This window comes from Mobula birostris, chromosome 5, assembly GCF_030028105.1.
Source record: "Mobula birostris isolate sMobBir1 chromosome 5, sMobBir1.hap1, whole genome shotgun sequence".
In the NCBI taxonomy this organism is placed as follows: Eukaryota; Metazoa; Chordata; class Chondrichthyes; order Myliobatiformes; family Myliobatidae; genus Mobula; species Mobula birostris.
In genome coordinates, this window is record NC_092374.1 from 184549851 (window position 1) to 184564126 (window position 14276).

Below are 14276 nucleotides of genomic sequence, written 5' to 3' on the forward strand. Positions count from 1 at the left end.
CTCCAGCTGAGAAGCAAGAAGGCCAAAGGCAGGCAATTGGTCACATGTGGATGAGAGGTGTGAGAGCAATCTGTACTCTCAGTGGCCACGTTACTGGGTACACCCGTATACCTGCCCGTTAATGTAAATATCTAATCAGCCAATCATGAGGCAGCAACTCGAGGTATAAAAGCATGTAGGCATGTTCAAGGTTCAGTTGTTGTTCAGCCCAAACATCAGAATGGGGAGGAACCGAGATTTAGCTGACTTTGACCATGGGCTGATTGTCATTGCCAGATATGGTTGTTTGAGTATTTCAGAAACTGCTGATCTAAGGGGATTTTCACTCACAGCTGTCTTTAAAATTCACAGGAATATATGTTGCAAAATATAAAAATCATCTAGTTAGCGGCAGTTTTCTGGTGAAGATGCGTTGTTCGTGAGAAAGGAGAATGGCCAGACTGGTTCAACTTGACAAGAAGGTGACAGTAACTCCAATAATCATGCATTACAACTGTGGTTCATAGAAGAGAATCTCTGATGTTCCACATGTCGAATCTTGAATTGTTTGGACTACGGCAGCAAAAGACCACAAATGCACACTCCTAATATGCTCACTGAATTAATGTTGACATATGCTTGAGCTCATCTTGAATCGTACTGTGCCACTAGGCAACAAGTTGGACAGTACGACTAGGCAATCTACCTAGGCAAGATAGCGCAGCAAACAACTGTCCTGCCGACAGTTCACAAAGCTACTTCATTTACTTCTCCTTCCTTCAGATATGATTATGCTACTAATCTGTGTGCGATTGGAAACTGTGATCTACATTATGATGGTGTGTTTTGGGCCAATGGAGTGATCTAGTACTTTGCTGTCTCGGAGGGAGTTCAGTGAGGTTCGGTGTGGAGTGTGCAGCCCAGAGGCCTTATGATCAACTCCATTGATTCTCTCTGACTGAGGCTGAAGTCGATGAGGATGAGAGTGCAGGACGAGTGGGACACAGCACCTGAGAATTCCACGCACAACAGTCTCTACAGCAGTCTCCCCTACACTTGTTATGCCCTGGAGCCTTATAATTAACTGTGGACACCAGGCTGGGAACCTGTGCTCAAGAGTTTACAGAGAATGTGTGCATGACGAAGTCTATGATAATCTTGAACCTCAGTTTTCCTCAGATTACACTGTAAACTAGGACTATCACTTTTCTTGTCATACAGACACTTGGCAAATCAGCACGTACTGTATCACTTCAGCAATAACCAAATTGATTCAAGCAAAATCTTTTAGAAGAATCCAATAAAAAATTAAGAATGGAGAAAACTGAGATGCTCGTAATTTTTCTGAAAGATAATGTAGGTGGTCAGCTAGGATCACTGGATCCTGATAAGTTTGTCAGCATTCCAATAGATCACAGCTGATCACCATTTCATGTCCACTTACTTAAATTCAGATATTTTTATACTTTAGTTCAACTAAAGTTAAGTAAAATGCTTGGAAATTCCAATTCACTCCCAGGACTCTAAGCGCTGGATTCCTGTTCCCCTCCAAGGAAAACCTCTTTCCATTGTAGTGATTGTGATTTGGTAACTGTATTGAAGTTTTTTCGTGAGGATTCTCCTCTGGTAACTTTGGCAGGAAATCAAGGTTCAAAGGTCGAAGTAAATCAATTCTCAAAATATGTACCTGTCACCAAATACTATCCTGTAATTTATTTTCTTGCTGGCATTCACGGTAGATATAAAGAAACACAATAGAATCAATAATAAACTACAGACAAAAATGGGTGTACCAAGCTGCCCATTCAAAGATAAAGTGTACAATTACAAAAGGATAATATTGGTAACAAATAACTGATGGTTGGAGTGTAATAACTGTTCCTGAAGCTGGTGGGGTGGGATCTAAAGCTATTGTACCTCCTTCGCAATGGAAGCAGTGAGATGATTGCATTGCCTGGATGGAGACAACTTTTGATGATGGATTCTGCTTTCTTGTAGCAGCCATTAAAATCATTAAGAGAGGTGATTTCATTGGCCAGGAATGGAGATCAGCTATGTATATGAAGAATCTCAAAGCAGCAAATCAGGTAGGAAGAAGAAACATGTCAGAAATTAAACACGTCAAAAAGGGCAAGATTACACACACAAGTATAAGGAAGTCTGGAACAACTGAGGAGCTTTGAAAATCAGAGTCAATTTCCCCTCACTTCTGCATTTCTAAAGCATTTGCAAGCCTCTCCTGCAATTCCAGTAATAACTGCCATGGTGAAAATGGGGATTCCAGTTAATGTTAACTGTCAGAGGGGTTCCTTAGAGAAGCTCGGTTCTCACTCAAGTTGTGTAACAAGAAGGTCATAGGCATGCAAGTGGTCACCTGTGGATGAGAGTTATGCTCAACACAATCTGCACTTTATTACCACTTTATTAGGTATACCCGTACACCTGCTTGTTAATGCAAATACCTAATCGGCCAATGCATAGAAGCTTGCAGACATGGTCAAGACCAGACATCAGAACGGGGAAGAAACGTGATCTCAGTGACATTGACCATGAAATGATGTTGATGGAGTGGTTTGAGTATCTCAGAAATTGCTGATCTTCTGTGATTTTCACTCACAACAAGTTCAAGCACTAGTTTATTGTCATCTGCCTGTACATATATACAACCAAATAAAGCAATGTTGTCCCCAGATCACGGTGCGCCCACAAAACATATATCACACATATCACACCTAAAACAAAATATTACCACAAATAAGTTAATAAAATATAATTGAAAATGCACGTAGCTCACAACATGGGTAAACAGTTACCAGGAAACAGGAAATGGTCTCTAGAGTTTACAGAGAATGGTGCAAAACCACTCCCCACCCAAAAAAAAAAATCTAGTGAGCTGCAGATCATTATGCAGTGAGCTGCAGTTTATTAATGAGAGAGGTTAGAAAAGAATGGCCAGACATGTACAAGCTGACAGGATGGCAACAGTAACTCAAAAACTGTGTGGCACAACAGTGATGTGCAGAAGAGCATGTCTGAATGCACACAACGTTTAACCTTGAAGTGGATGGGCTACAGCAGCAGAAGACCATGAACATACACTCGGTATGATTTGCAGCAGTACTACTCAGTGCTGATGCCACACTTGGTTCAGTTGTGTTTTGATCCGAGCAGGTTTCACCACCTTGCTATAAGACAGATGCCATTCAACGGGGAGTCCTGATTCTGTCCTGATGAAGGGTCTCAGCCTCAAATGTTGAAATCTTTATTCCTTTCCATAGATGCGTCCTGACCTGCTGAGTTCCTCCAGAATGTTATGTGTGTTACTCTGGATTTCCAGCATCAACAGAATTTCTTGAGTCTATTCCACTGGGAAGAGCGTGTAACAGATTTACAAGAATGTTGCCAGGAGCTGAGGGACTGAGGTTTGGAATCAGAATCAGCTCTATTATCACTGAAATACATTGTGAAATTTGTTGTTTTGTAGGGAGAGGGTGATAGTCATTTTTCAGGTGTCATGAATTATGGATATCAAATATTAATTAAATTAGAACACTGGAGAAAATTTAACTCTAACTGATACTTCAAAATTACTGAAGCCCATTGTTGACGTGGGACATTCCAAATCTGTACCAGGGGAAGAGATTAGATGAATGTTCCTGTAGGTTGGTAATCATTGAATTCCTCAGGATGAGTTATGTGACATTAAGTTCAAGTTTATTGTCATTTCAACTGTATACATGTATACTGCTAAATGAAACAACGTTCCTCAGGACCGAGATGCACAACACAGTACACTGTTCAGCACAGGTCTGTTTCTGCCATTTAATATTCTGGCTAGCTGCACATTCGGGAAGCTATCGACGCTGCCTGATTTGCTGAGCTGTTCCAGAACTTTGCACTTTGCTCCATATTTCCAGCATCTGCAGTCTTTCTTATCTCTGGACTTTGTGCTCAGAAGCTCTTGGACATGTCACGAGCGTTTAAATATACAAAAGGGGTTTAGCTGATTGGAGAATTCAACATGTACAGTACTATGCAAAAGACTTAGGTACACATATATCACCAGGGTGCCTGAGACATAGAAACATAGAAAACCTACAGCACAATACAGGCCCTTTGGCCCACTAAATTGTGCCGAACATGTCCCTACCTTAGAGATTACTAGGCTTACTTATTTAAAGTCTGTCCTGAGCCTTGTGGCCCATCAGGCCAGTGCTTATGCTGGTTTCTGTGGCGTGAAGCGACTGAGAGTATGAGACTCCCAAGCGCCCCCCCCCATATAGCATGCCAGTCTATCGTGAGGTTAACCACCAGCATTTGCCGGTACCCATTTTCAGCTGGGTGGACTGGAGCAGTGTGTGGTTAAGTGCCTTGCTCAAAGACACAACATGCTGCCTTGGCCGAGACTTGAACCCATGACCTTCAGATCGTGAGCCCAACACCCTAACCGCTTGGTGGGGTTACCTACAGCCCTCTATTTTTCTAAGCTCCATGTACCTATCCAAAAGTTTCTTAAAAGACCCTATCGTATCAGCCTCCACCACCATTGCTGGCAGCCCATTCCACGCACTCACCACTCTCTGAGTAAAAAACCTACCCCTAACATCTCCTCTGTACCTGCTCCCCAGCACCTTAAACCTGTGTCTTCTTGTGGCAATCATTTTAGCCCTGGGAAAAAGTCTCTGACTATCCACATGATCAATGCCTCTCATGGAGATTCCTACTGACCTCGTTGATGGATTAGCAGCTTTCTACAGTGGCTCCTGTTTTACTTACCTTACTGTTTCCAACCTGCTCTGAAACCTTACTTTTAAATGTGATTTTGTTTTACTATGGCTACAAGGGGTGCCAAAGGTACTATAAAAGAAGAACAGCCTCTCGCAACTTTGGAATCTATTATGGAATTGCTTCGAAAACACAGAAAAGAATCTTCTGAGGAGTTCCAGCAACTCAGCTCTGAAATTATAAAAAATAGATACAAGATTGGATTCTATTTAAAAAACCTTAATTGAACATGATAAACAAATAGAAGAGAATGAAGCAACTCTGACAATTTTGGATGTGAGAATTGATGACCTGCAAAAGTTTTGTGAAAAACAATCCAAGTCTAATGAAAAATTAAGACAGAAGATTATCAATTTAGAAAATAGAAGCAGAAGAAATAACCTACGAATTCTGGGCCTTGAAGAGTCAACGGAAGGTGATAAGCCTTTAGAATTCTTTGCAAGCTTTTTGGCACAATTATTTCTTAAAACTTTAACGTCTTTACCTATGAGTGACCGAGCTCATAGATTGCCTGTGCCTAGACCAGCTCCAGGAGCAAGACCCAGATCAGTAATAATCTGTTTTCATGAATTTCAAACAAAGGAACTTCTAATTTGTGAACCCTGTCGAAGAGGAATGATTGATTATAATGGGCAGAAGATTAGAATCATTGAGGATTTCTCACCCAAGATCATGAATGAATGTGCTAAGTTCAAAAAGGTTACATCAGAACTTTTTAACAAAGGTTTCAAGCCTTCTCTTCGTTATCCTGCTCGGCTCAGAATTATACTGAGAGATGGCCCTAAGGAATGGTTCCATTCCAGTGAAAAGGCTCAAGAATTTTTAAAATCAGAAGATTAACTGTTCAGTATCTTTCTACATAATAATTGCTTCTTTTACTTTTGGTAAACCTTTGCAGCTAACTCTCTTTTAGAATCCTTTAATGCTTTATTTAGAGAATAAATTCTAATGAGCTAACAGCTTGTGTGTTCATGTGTTTTGAATTTTGAAAGATTTTTTATTATTTTATATTATACTTATTTTTCTGGAGGTTTTTCTCTATCAATAAGGCTTAGTATAGGTATTTTTCATTTTTTCATTTTGAAACTGTAATAATTAATAGAGAAAGCAGGATCTCCCAGTGGCCACACATTTTAATTCCACATCCCATTCCCATTCTGATATGTCTATCCATGGCCTCCTCTACTGTAAAGATGAAGCCACACTCAGGTTGGAGGAACAACACCTTATATTCCGTCTGGGTAGCCTCCAACCTGATGGCATGAACATTGACTTCTCTAACTTCCGCTAATGCCCCGCCTCCCCCTGTACCCCATCTGTTATTTATTTATATACACACATTCTTTCTCTCTCTCTCCTTTTTCTCCCCTGTCCCTCTGACTATACCCCTTGCCCATTCTCTGGGTTTTCCCCCCCTCCCCCTTTTCCTTCTCCGTGGGCCTCCTGTCCCATGATCCTCTCATATCCCTTTTGCCTATCACCTGTCCAGCTCTTGGCTCCATCCCTCCCCATCCCGTCTTCTCCTATCATTTTGGATCTCCCCCTCCCCCCTCCCACTTTCAAATCTCTTACTAGCTCTTCCTTCAATTAGTCCTGACAAAGGGTCTCGGCCCAAAACGTCGACTGTACCTCTTCCTAGAGCTGCTGCCTGGCCTGCTGCATTCACCAGCAACTTTGATGTGTGTTATTTAGAAATTAATGATATCTTGAGAAAATTTTATTCTAACCTTTATAGTTCCAACCCTCATAAAGATATTACTGCAATGAATGATTTTTTAGACCAATTAAACATTCCTACACTTTCTGTTGATAACCGAAAACAGTTGGATCAACCTATTTCTTATGAGGAAGTTGCCAAGGCTGTACGTTCATTACACTTGGGGAAGGCTCCGGGTCCTGATGGATTTTCTGGAGAATTTCATAAGGCTTTTTCCTCACTGCTCATACCTCATTTATGTTCAGTCTTTTCGGATTCCTTTAAGTTGGGTAGGTTGCCACAATCTTTTTATGAAACTTCTATTTTGCTTATTCTTAAGAAGAATAAGAACCCAATTGAATGTTCTTCATATAGACCAATCTCCTTACTTAATGTTGATACTAAAATCCTATCCAAAGTTCTGGCTCGTAGGATTGAAAATATTTTACCATCTATCATTTCTGATGCTCAGACTGGATTTATTAAAAATCGATATTCCCACTTTAATATTCATTATTTATTAAATGTTAATTATTCTCCTTCTAAGGAGATATCCTTAGACCGCTGAGACAGCTTTCGATCGGGTTGAATGGAATTATTTATTTAGAACCTTAGAAAAATTTAATTTTGGGCCCAATTTCATTCAATGGATTAAATTACTTTTTCTATCTCCCTCTGCTCGGGTTCTTACTAATTTCCAGAATCCCAAACCATTTCAACTTCAATGTGGAACTAGACAAGGTTGTCCCCTGAGCCCTTTGCTCTCTGATCTGGCTTTAGAACCCTTAGCCATTGCTTTTCGAGAATCTAATGATATTACTGGTATCTTAAGAAGAGGTACTACCCACAAAGTTTTGCTCTATGCTGATGACCTATTACTCCTTATTTCTAATGTTGAGACTTTGTTACCTCCTGTGCTTTCCTTGCTCTCTTGTTTTACTCAATTTTCAGGATATAAGCCGAATTTACATAAGAGTGAACTTTTTCCTTTGAATAATTTGGTATCAATTAATACTAACCTTCCTTTAAAAATTGTTGGTTGGCCAAATTAATTCTATTAAAATGAATATCTTACCTAAATTTATATATGTTTTCCAGGCCTTACTGGTTTTCATTCCTAAGTCTTTTTTTGATTCTCTTGATTCTATTCTATCTTCTTACACAGGGGTCCCCAACATTTTTTGCACCGCGGACTGGTTTAATATTGACAATATTCTTGCGGACCAGCTGACGGCGGGGGGGGGGGGTGGGGGGTGGCGGCGGGGTGGTGTTAATCACAACCGGAATATAGGTGATAAGTCAACTATAAGTCACTTATCAGTGGCTAATACACTCAATTTCGTTTCTAATGGGGTTTATCTAATGAATTTAATATTAAACACACATCGCATATTTTCCTCGCATGTATGTAGTGATAAGTCAATTATAACAGTGGTCCCAAACCTCCAGGCCACAGACCAATATATTGCCGGGAAGAATGCAGCAGTACAGCGGTGGTTGGAACACACCCAGCACATCTTTGTCAGCGCAGATCAGAAGCAACGCAATCAAAAATTGCCTCTGATCTGGGCCGACATATACGTGCCACGTGGAACCTATTCAATCAGCTTTTTTATTTCAGCTTTTTTCTTAAAGATGTGCCGGGTGCGTTCTGGCCACCGCTGTACCACTGCATTCTTCGCGGCCCGGAGGTTGGGGACCACTGAATTATAAGTCACTTATAAGTCAATAGCATCAAAACATCTAAAGTAATGTTTGGATATTAAACACACAGCGTATATTTTCCTCGTATGAACATATAAAATCATTGCAACACACTAATATCGCTGAATCAGTGGTAGCCCTGGGCTTGTTTTCCTGCAACAAGACGGTCCTATCGAGGGATGACGGGAGACAGCGATACTCGAAGGGGGTTCCTTATGTCCAGTCTATTTCGCAACTTAGTTTTCATTGCATTCATTGCAGAAAACTCCGCTTCGCAGCGATATGATGTTGGAAGTGGAAGCAACATTTTCAGTGCCTTCGTGGCTATCTCAGGATATTCAGACTTGACTTTTGATCCAGAATACCGGCAGAGATGTTATGTCAAACATACTTTTCAGCCCGTTGTCATTTGCAAGCTCGAGGAGTTGATCTTTTTAAGGCTCTGACATGGAAGATTCACCAGAAACATTCACAAATGGGTCACGGACCCATTCCTTTTCACGTCTTGGGTCATTTGCGTCTTGAGTCACTGATGACCTCATGTGCATTGAAGTTCAACAGTGGATGTGACAGGGAATGACAAAAGGTGCAGCTGACTCATATCATTTCATATCGCCAAATCATTGTTTCCTCGCGGCCTGCGGCCTGGTAGCACATGCTTTGCGGTGCGGTACCGGTCTGCGGCCCAATGGTTGGGACCACTGTTCTTAAATATGGAAAAATAAACATTCTCGATTAAATAAAGTTCACCTTCAAAAAGCTAAAAATAATGGAAGTTTACCTTTACCCAATTTTAGGTTTTATTGGGCAGTCAATAGATGAAACTTTACTTTTTGGTCATATTATATCAACCATGAGGACTGTCCGGTATGGGTCTCTTTAGAAGCTAACTCTGTTAATAAATTTTCTATCATTTCTCTTCTTGGATCCTCACTTCCTTTATCTTTAAGTAAACTAACTGACAATTTGGTAGTTAAATATACTTTGAGGATCTGGGTACAATTTTATTAGATTATTAGATTATGAGGACACTCAGTCCTCGTTTATTGTCATTTAGAAATGCATGCATTAAAAATGATACAATGTTCCTCCAGTATAATATCACAGAAACACAAGACAGACCAAAACTAAAACTGACAAAAACCACATAATTATAGCATGGAGTTACAACAGTGCAAAGCAATACCGTAATTTATATTGTATCTGTTAAATAGGGGCCGTGGACAATTCTGATTTGATGGAGAATGGACGTGAAACCACAGAGGAACACCTGGAGAAATTTCTGAAACGCCTGTTTGCTGCCATCGTTACTGTGTGGTCGGGAATCTTTCGGAGGGTAGGCCTCAAAATCCCCGGCCTTGCCTGCTTTTGGCGACCGAGAAAGAGGTCGAATCACTCGGACAGAGATGGCGCTCAGTACTCGGTGTCGGAGAGCCGATCAGAGCTCGAAGTTTTCGGATGACTCAGAGTCGGATTGTGGTCAGCATGGCAGGGAGAGCTTTTCTTCCCTGTCGCGTCTGCATGAGATGTGGGACATTTGAGAAACTTTGAACCTTACTGTGCTCACGGACTTTCTTCATCAAGTTATGGTATTGTGCACTGTTGTAAATATATGTTGTAATTATGTGGTTTTGTCAGTCTTGGTTTGTCCTGTGTTTTGTGATATCACATCGGAGGAAATAATGTATCATTTCTTAATGCATGCATTACCAAATGAAAATAAATGGGACTACGTGTCTTCGTAATCTAATTTGATAAGAATCTCAAAGTCCCGATGGTAGAAGGGAGAAACTCTCCCTGCCTTGAGCTTCCAGTGCCACAAACTTGCTGATGCAGCATCCTGGAAGCACCCAACCACAGTCCGACTCTGAGTCCATCCGAAAACTTTGAGCCTCCGACCAGCCCCCCGACACCGGGCACCGAGCACCATCTCTGCCAAGTGCTTTGACCCTGCCCCCGGCCACCGAGCAACAAGCAAAGCCGAGGATTCGGGGCCTTCCCCTCCGGAGATTTCGGATCACACAGTAGCGGTGGCAACGAAACAGGCATTTCAGAAGTTTCACCAGATGTTCCTCCATGCTGTCACGTCTGCCTCCATCAATTTAGAAAATATTTTGGTTTATTGAGATTTTCTCTTTCTAGTCCCACTTTTTCTAATTTTTTTTTAAACCCTCTATGACTGATCTAGTTTTTAAAGAATGGGATAGATTGGGTATTAAATGCTTCCAGGATTTGTTTGATGGAGGAAGTCTCTTTTCACTTGAGCAATTGTCAGCTAAAGTATAGCTTACCAAAAACCCACTTTTTTCAATATCTACAAATTAGAGACTTTCTGCGATCTCAATTATATACATTTCCTAAAAGTCCCAATAAGAACTTATTAGATGTAATTTTTAATTTGAAACCTTTTCATAATAGTTCAATATCTAATATTTACGGTATGTTGCTGGGCATGAGAAATACTCCTTTAGTCAAAATTAAAAATCTTTGGGAACAAAATTTACAGACTTCAATTTCTGAGGGAACTTGGAATGAAATTTTTAAATTGATTAACACTTTATCGTTATGTGCCCGCCACTCCCTCTTACAATTTAAAGTGGTCCATAGGGCCCACGTGAACAAGGATAAGCTATTTTGTTTTTATTCGGATATACAAACGTTTGTATTTCCCTTTTGTGATAGATGTAATAATGGAGAAGCTTCACTAATTCATATGTTTTGGACATGTCCAAGTTTTGGGAAATACTGGAAGGAAATATTTCAAGCTTTCTCTGTACTTTTCAAAGTACATTTTAAGCCTAACCCTTTGACTGCTTTATATGGTATTGTTGGAGAAAAATCTATTACTCTGGAGACATCTGATTTGCTCATTTTGGCTTTTATTTCCCTTATAGCTAAGAGATCCTTGCTTAAATGGAGGGATGTCGTTCCGCCTACTCACGCTCAATGGTGTTATATCATGTTTAAATTTAGAAAAGATTCGTTGTTCAATTTCTGAATCTAGCCAAGACTTTCATACATTGTAGGGACAATTTTTGAAATATTTTCAAAATCTTTGATTTGTTGTTAAAGTGCAGATGTTGGCTAATAACTTATTTCACTATATGATAAGGATTTTTTTTCCTTCTTTCTTTCTTTACCAAGTAGCTTCGATCTTGGTAGTGGGTTTAGATTTTTTTCTGTATAATAATAAAATAACCATATTTCAATATTATGATTTAATTTAATTTACATGATATAGAGCAATAAGATTGCAAGAGTGATTCAAATATGTATTGGTATTACTTTATCTTTCTTGACACACAGTATAATATATACTTCTTGTACTCCATATTCTTTATGTAGAAATTAATAATAAAAATATTGAAAAAGAAAGAAAAAAACTCAATGCCTCTCATCATCTTATACACCTCTATCAGGTCACATCTCATCCTCCATCACTGCAAGGAGAAAAGGCCGAGTTCACTCAACCTATTCTCATAAGGTATGCTCCCTAATCCAGGCAACATCCACTTAAATCTCCTCTGCACCCTTTCTATGGCTTCCACATCCTTCCTGTAGTGAGGCGACAAGAACTGAGCACAGTACTCCAAGTGGGGTCTGACCAACGTCCTACATAGCTGCAACATTACCTCTCAGCTCCGAAATTTAATTCCATGATTGATGAAGGCCAATACACTGTACATCTTCTTAACCACAGAGTCTACCTGTGCAGCTGCTTATATCATGAAGCCTCTCACCCATCCTGCTCAAAAAATTGTTTGTCCCACTCCCATCAGAGAAGAGGCTCCGTAGTATCCATTACTTCCCCCAAGCCATCAGATTGATCAGCAATGCACCCCACCTCACCACAGTACAACTATATACACATCACCTGGTGTCACTTTGCATATATAGAATCAGTCTATGTATTTAACACGTGTGAGAAAATCTGCAGATGCTGGAAATCAATAGCAGCACACACACACACACACACACACACACACACACACACACACACACACACACACACACACACACACACACACACACACACACACACGAACTCAGCAGGCCAGGTAGCATCTGTGGAAAAGTGTAAACAGTCGACGTTTCAGGCCGAGACCCTTCATCAAAATGCCAGGTCCTCAGTCACCAGGTCCAGATGAAGGGTCTCAGCCCAAAACATCAACTGTTTACTCTTTTCCATAGCAACACTCACAACCGCTGGAGGAACTCAGCAGGTCGGGCGACCCCTACAGTCCTACCGAAGGGTTCCGGCCCGAAACATCGACCGATCTTTTCCATGGATGCTGCCTGACCTGCTGAGTTCCTCCAGCGGTTGTGAGTGTTGCTTTGACCCCAGCATCTGCAGAGTATTTTGTGTTTACTCTTTTCCATAGATGCTGCCTGACTTACCGAGTTGCTCCAGCATTCTCTGTGAGTTGCTTTGTTCAGTGTACACTGTGTTTTGTAGAATTGCTTTTATATTCATGTTGTGTTTTTGTTTCTTTGTGTTCTTTATGCATATTGTGAGTTTTTTAATGCTATATCAGACCTCAAGTAACAATCATTTTGATCTCCTTTACACTTGAGTACTGAAGAATGGAAATCTTTAATCTTGTTTAACTGCCAGGGGAAGAAACTTTCAAGATGGCATGATGTTTATGTTATAATAGCACTAGAGTGCTTTCCGGATGGGAGCTTTTGGAAAAGTCAGTTTGCTGGGTGGATTGTGTCTGCATTGATTTCTCCTGTCCAATTCTTTATCCTGGACACTTAATCATTTATTATGTTTAAAAAGTACAAAATTTTGTGTCAGAAGCAGGACTGAAGATCTACAAAATTGAATAAAGAGTCTTTAGCTCACAGTTATGGCTTGGTCTATTCAGTCACAGCAGAGGCTGTCAGGGCACTCTTTTCCTTGGAGCATAGGAAACTGAGAGGTGATCTTAAACGTGTCAATAAAATCATAACAAATGCACACAATCCTTTTTCCCAGGGTTGGGGTATCACAAATTAGAGGATATTCAATATGTTTAAGGTGAGTGGGGAGATAATTAATAGGAAGCTGAGCCCATGACATAGGAGCAGAATTAGGCCATTTGGCCCATCGGGTCTGCTCTACCATTCCATCATACCTGATTCATTATCCCTCTCAACCCCATTCTCCTGCCTTCTCCCCATGACCTGTGATGCCCTTACTAACCAAGAATCTATCAAACTCTGGTTTAAATATACCCAATGACTTGGTCTCCACAGCCATCTGTGGCAATGAATTTCACAGATTCACTACTCTCCGGCTAAACAAATTCCTCCTCATCTCTGTTCAAAAGAGACGTCCTATTCTGAGACTGTGCCCCCTAGTTCTAGACTCCCCCACTACAGGAAACATCCTCTCCATATCCATCCTGTCTAGGCCTTTCCATGTTTGATAAGTTTTAATGAGATCCACCCCTCATTCTTTTAAACTCCTATCTGAAAAATCTGAGAGTGCTGGAAGAAAGGTCAATGCTCCACCGTGAAGAATCTAACTGGTCAGTAGTACAGTCTGGTGAGTGAAGGGCAGATTATGTGGTCCAGAGGAGCTAACTTCACCCGGTTTACAAGATTCAAGATTCATTTATTATCAAAGAATGTATAAATTATACAACCTTGAAGTTTGCTTGCTCGCAGGTAGCCACAAAGCAAGAAACCCGAAATAACCCAATTAAAGAAAAATAGAATAAAAATAAAAAATAAAAGGCCAACACTTGCTGCACAAAAGAAAGAAAAAAGATACAATTGAAGCGAACAACAACAGCATACTGAACCAAAATTGAGTCCTCAGGTCCGAACCCTGGAGCAGCCCGGAGTAGGCCCAAAGACTTACTTACCAGTTCATCATGTTAGTGGGCACAGGGCACAGTGGCTAGGGCAGTCATCATAGCCTCGGCGCCATGGAGAGGGGAGTGAAGATCACAGAGAGCGAGCGGAATCGGCTCTTGCCTCCGATCTGAGCCAGGATTTAAATTGTCTAAACAGCGCACTGTACCTTACACTAGGACGCAGCTGCAGCAAAGGGCTCGGGGCTTAGACCACGCCACCTAGCAACTCACTCTGGGTGCAGATTCCATCACTCAGCCGGAAGATG

General features: G+C 40.8%; 1 protein-coding gene across 2 annotated transcripts in view; it reads right to left on the reverse strand.

Annotated features, from left to right (window-relative positions):
* LOC140198120 (uncharacterized) overlaps positions 1–14276 on the reverse strand; it is a 127717-nt gene that overhangs the window by 67339 nt on the left and 46102 nt on the right. The gene's annotated exons all lie outside the window — the stretch shown is intronic.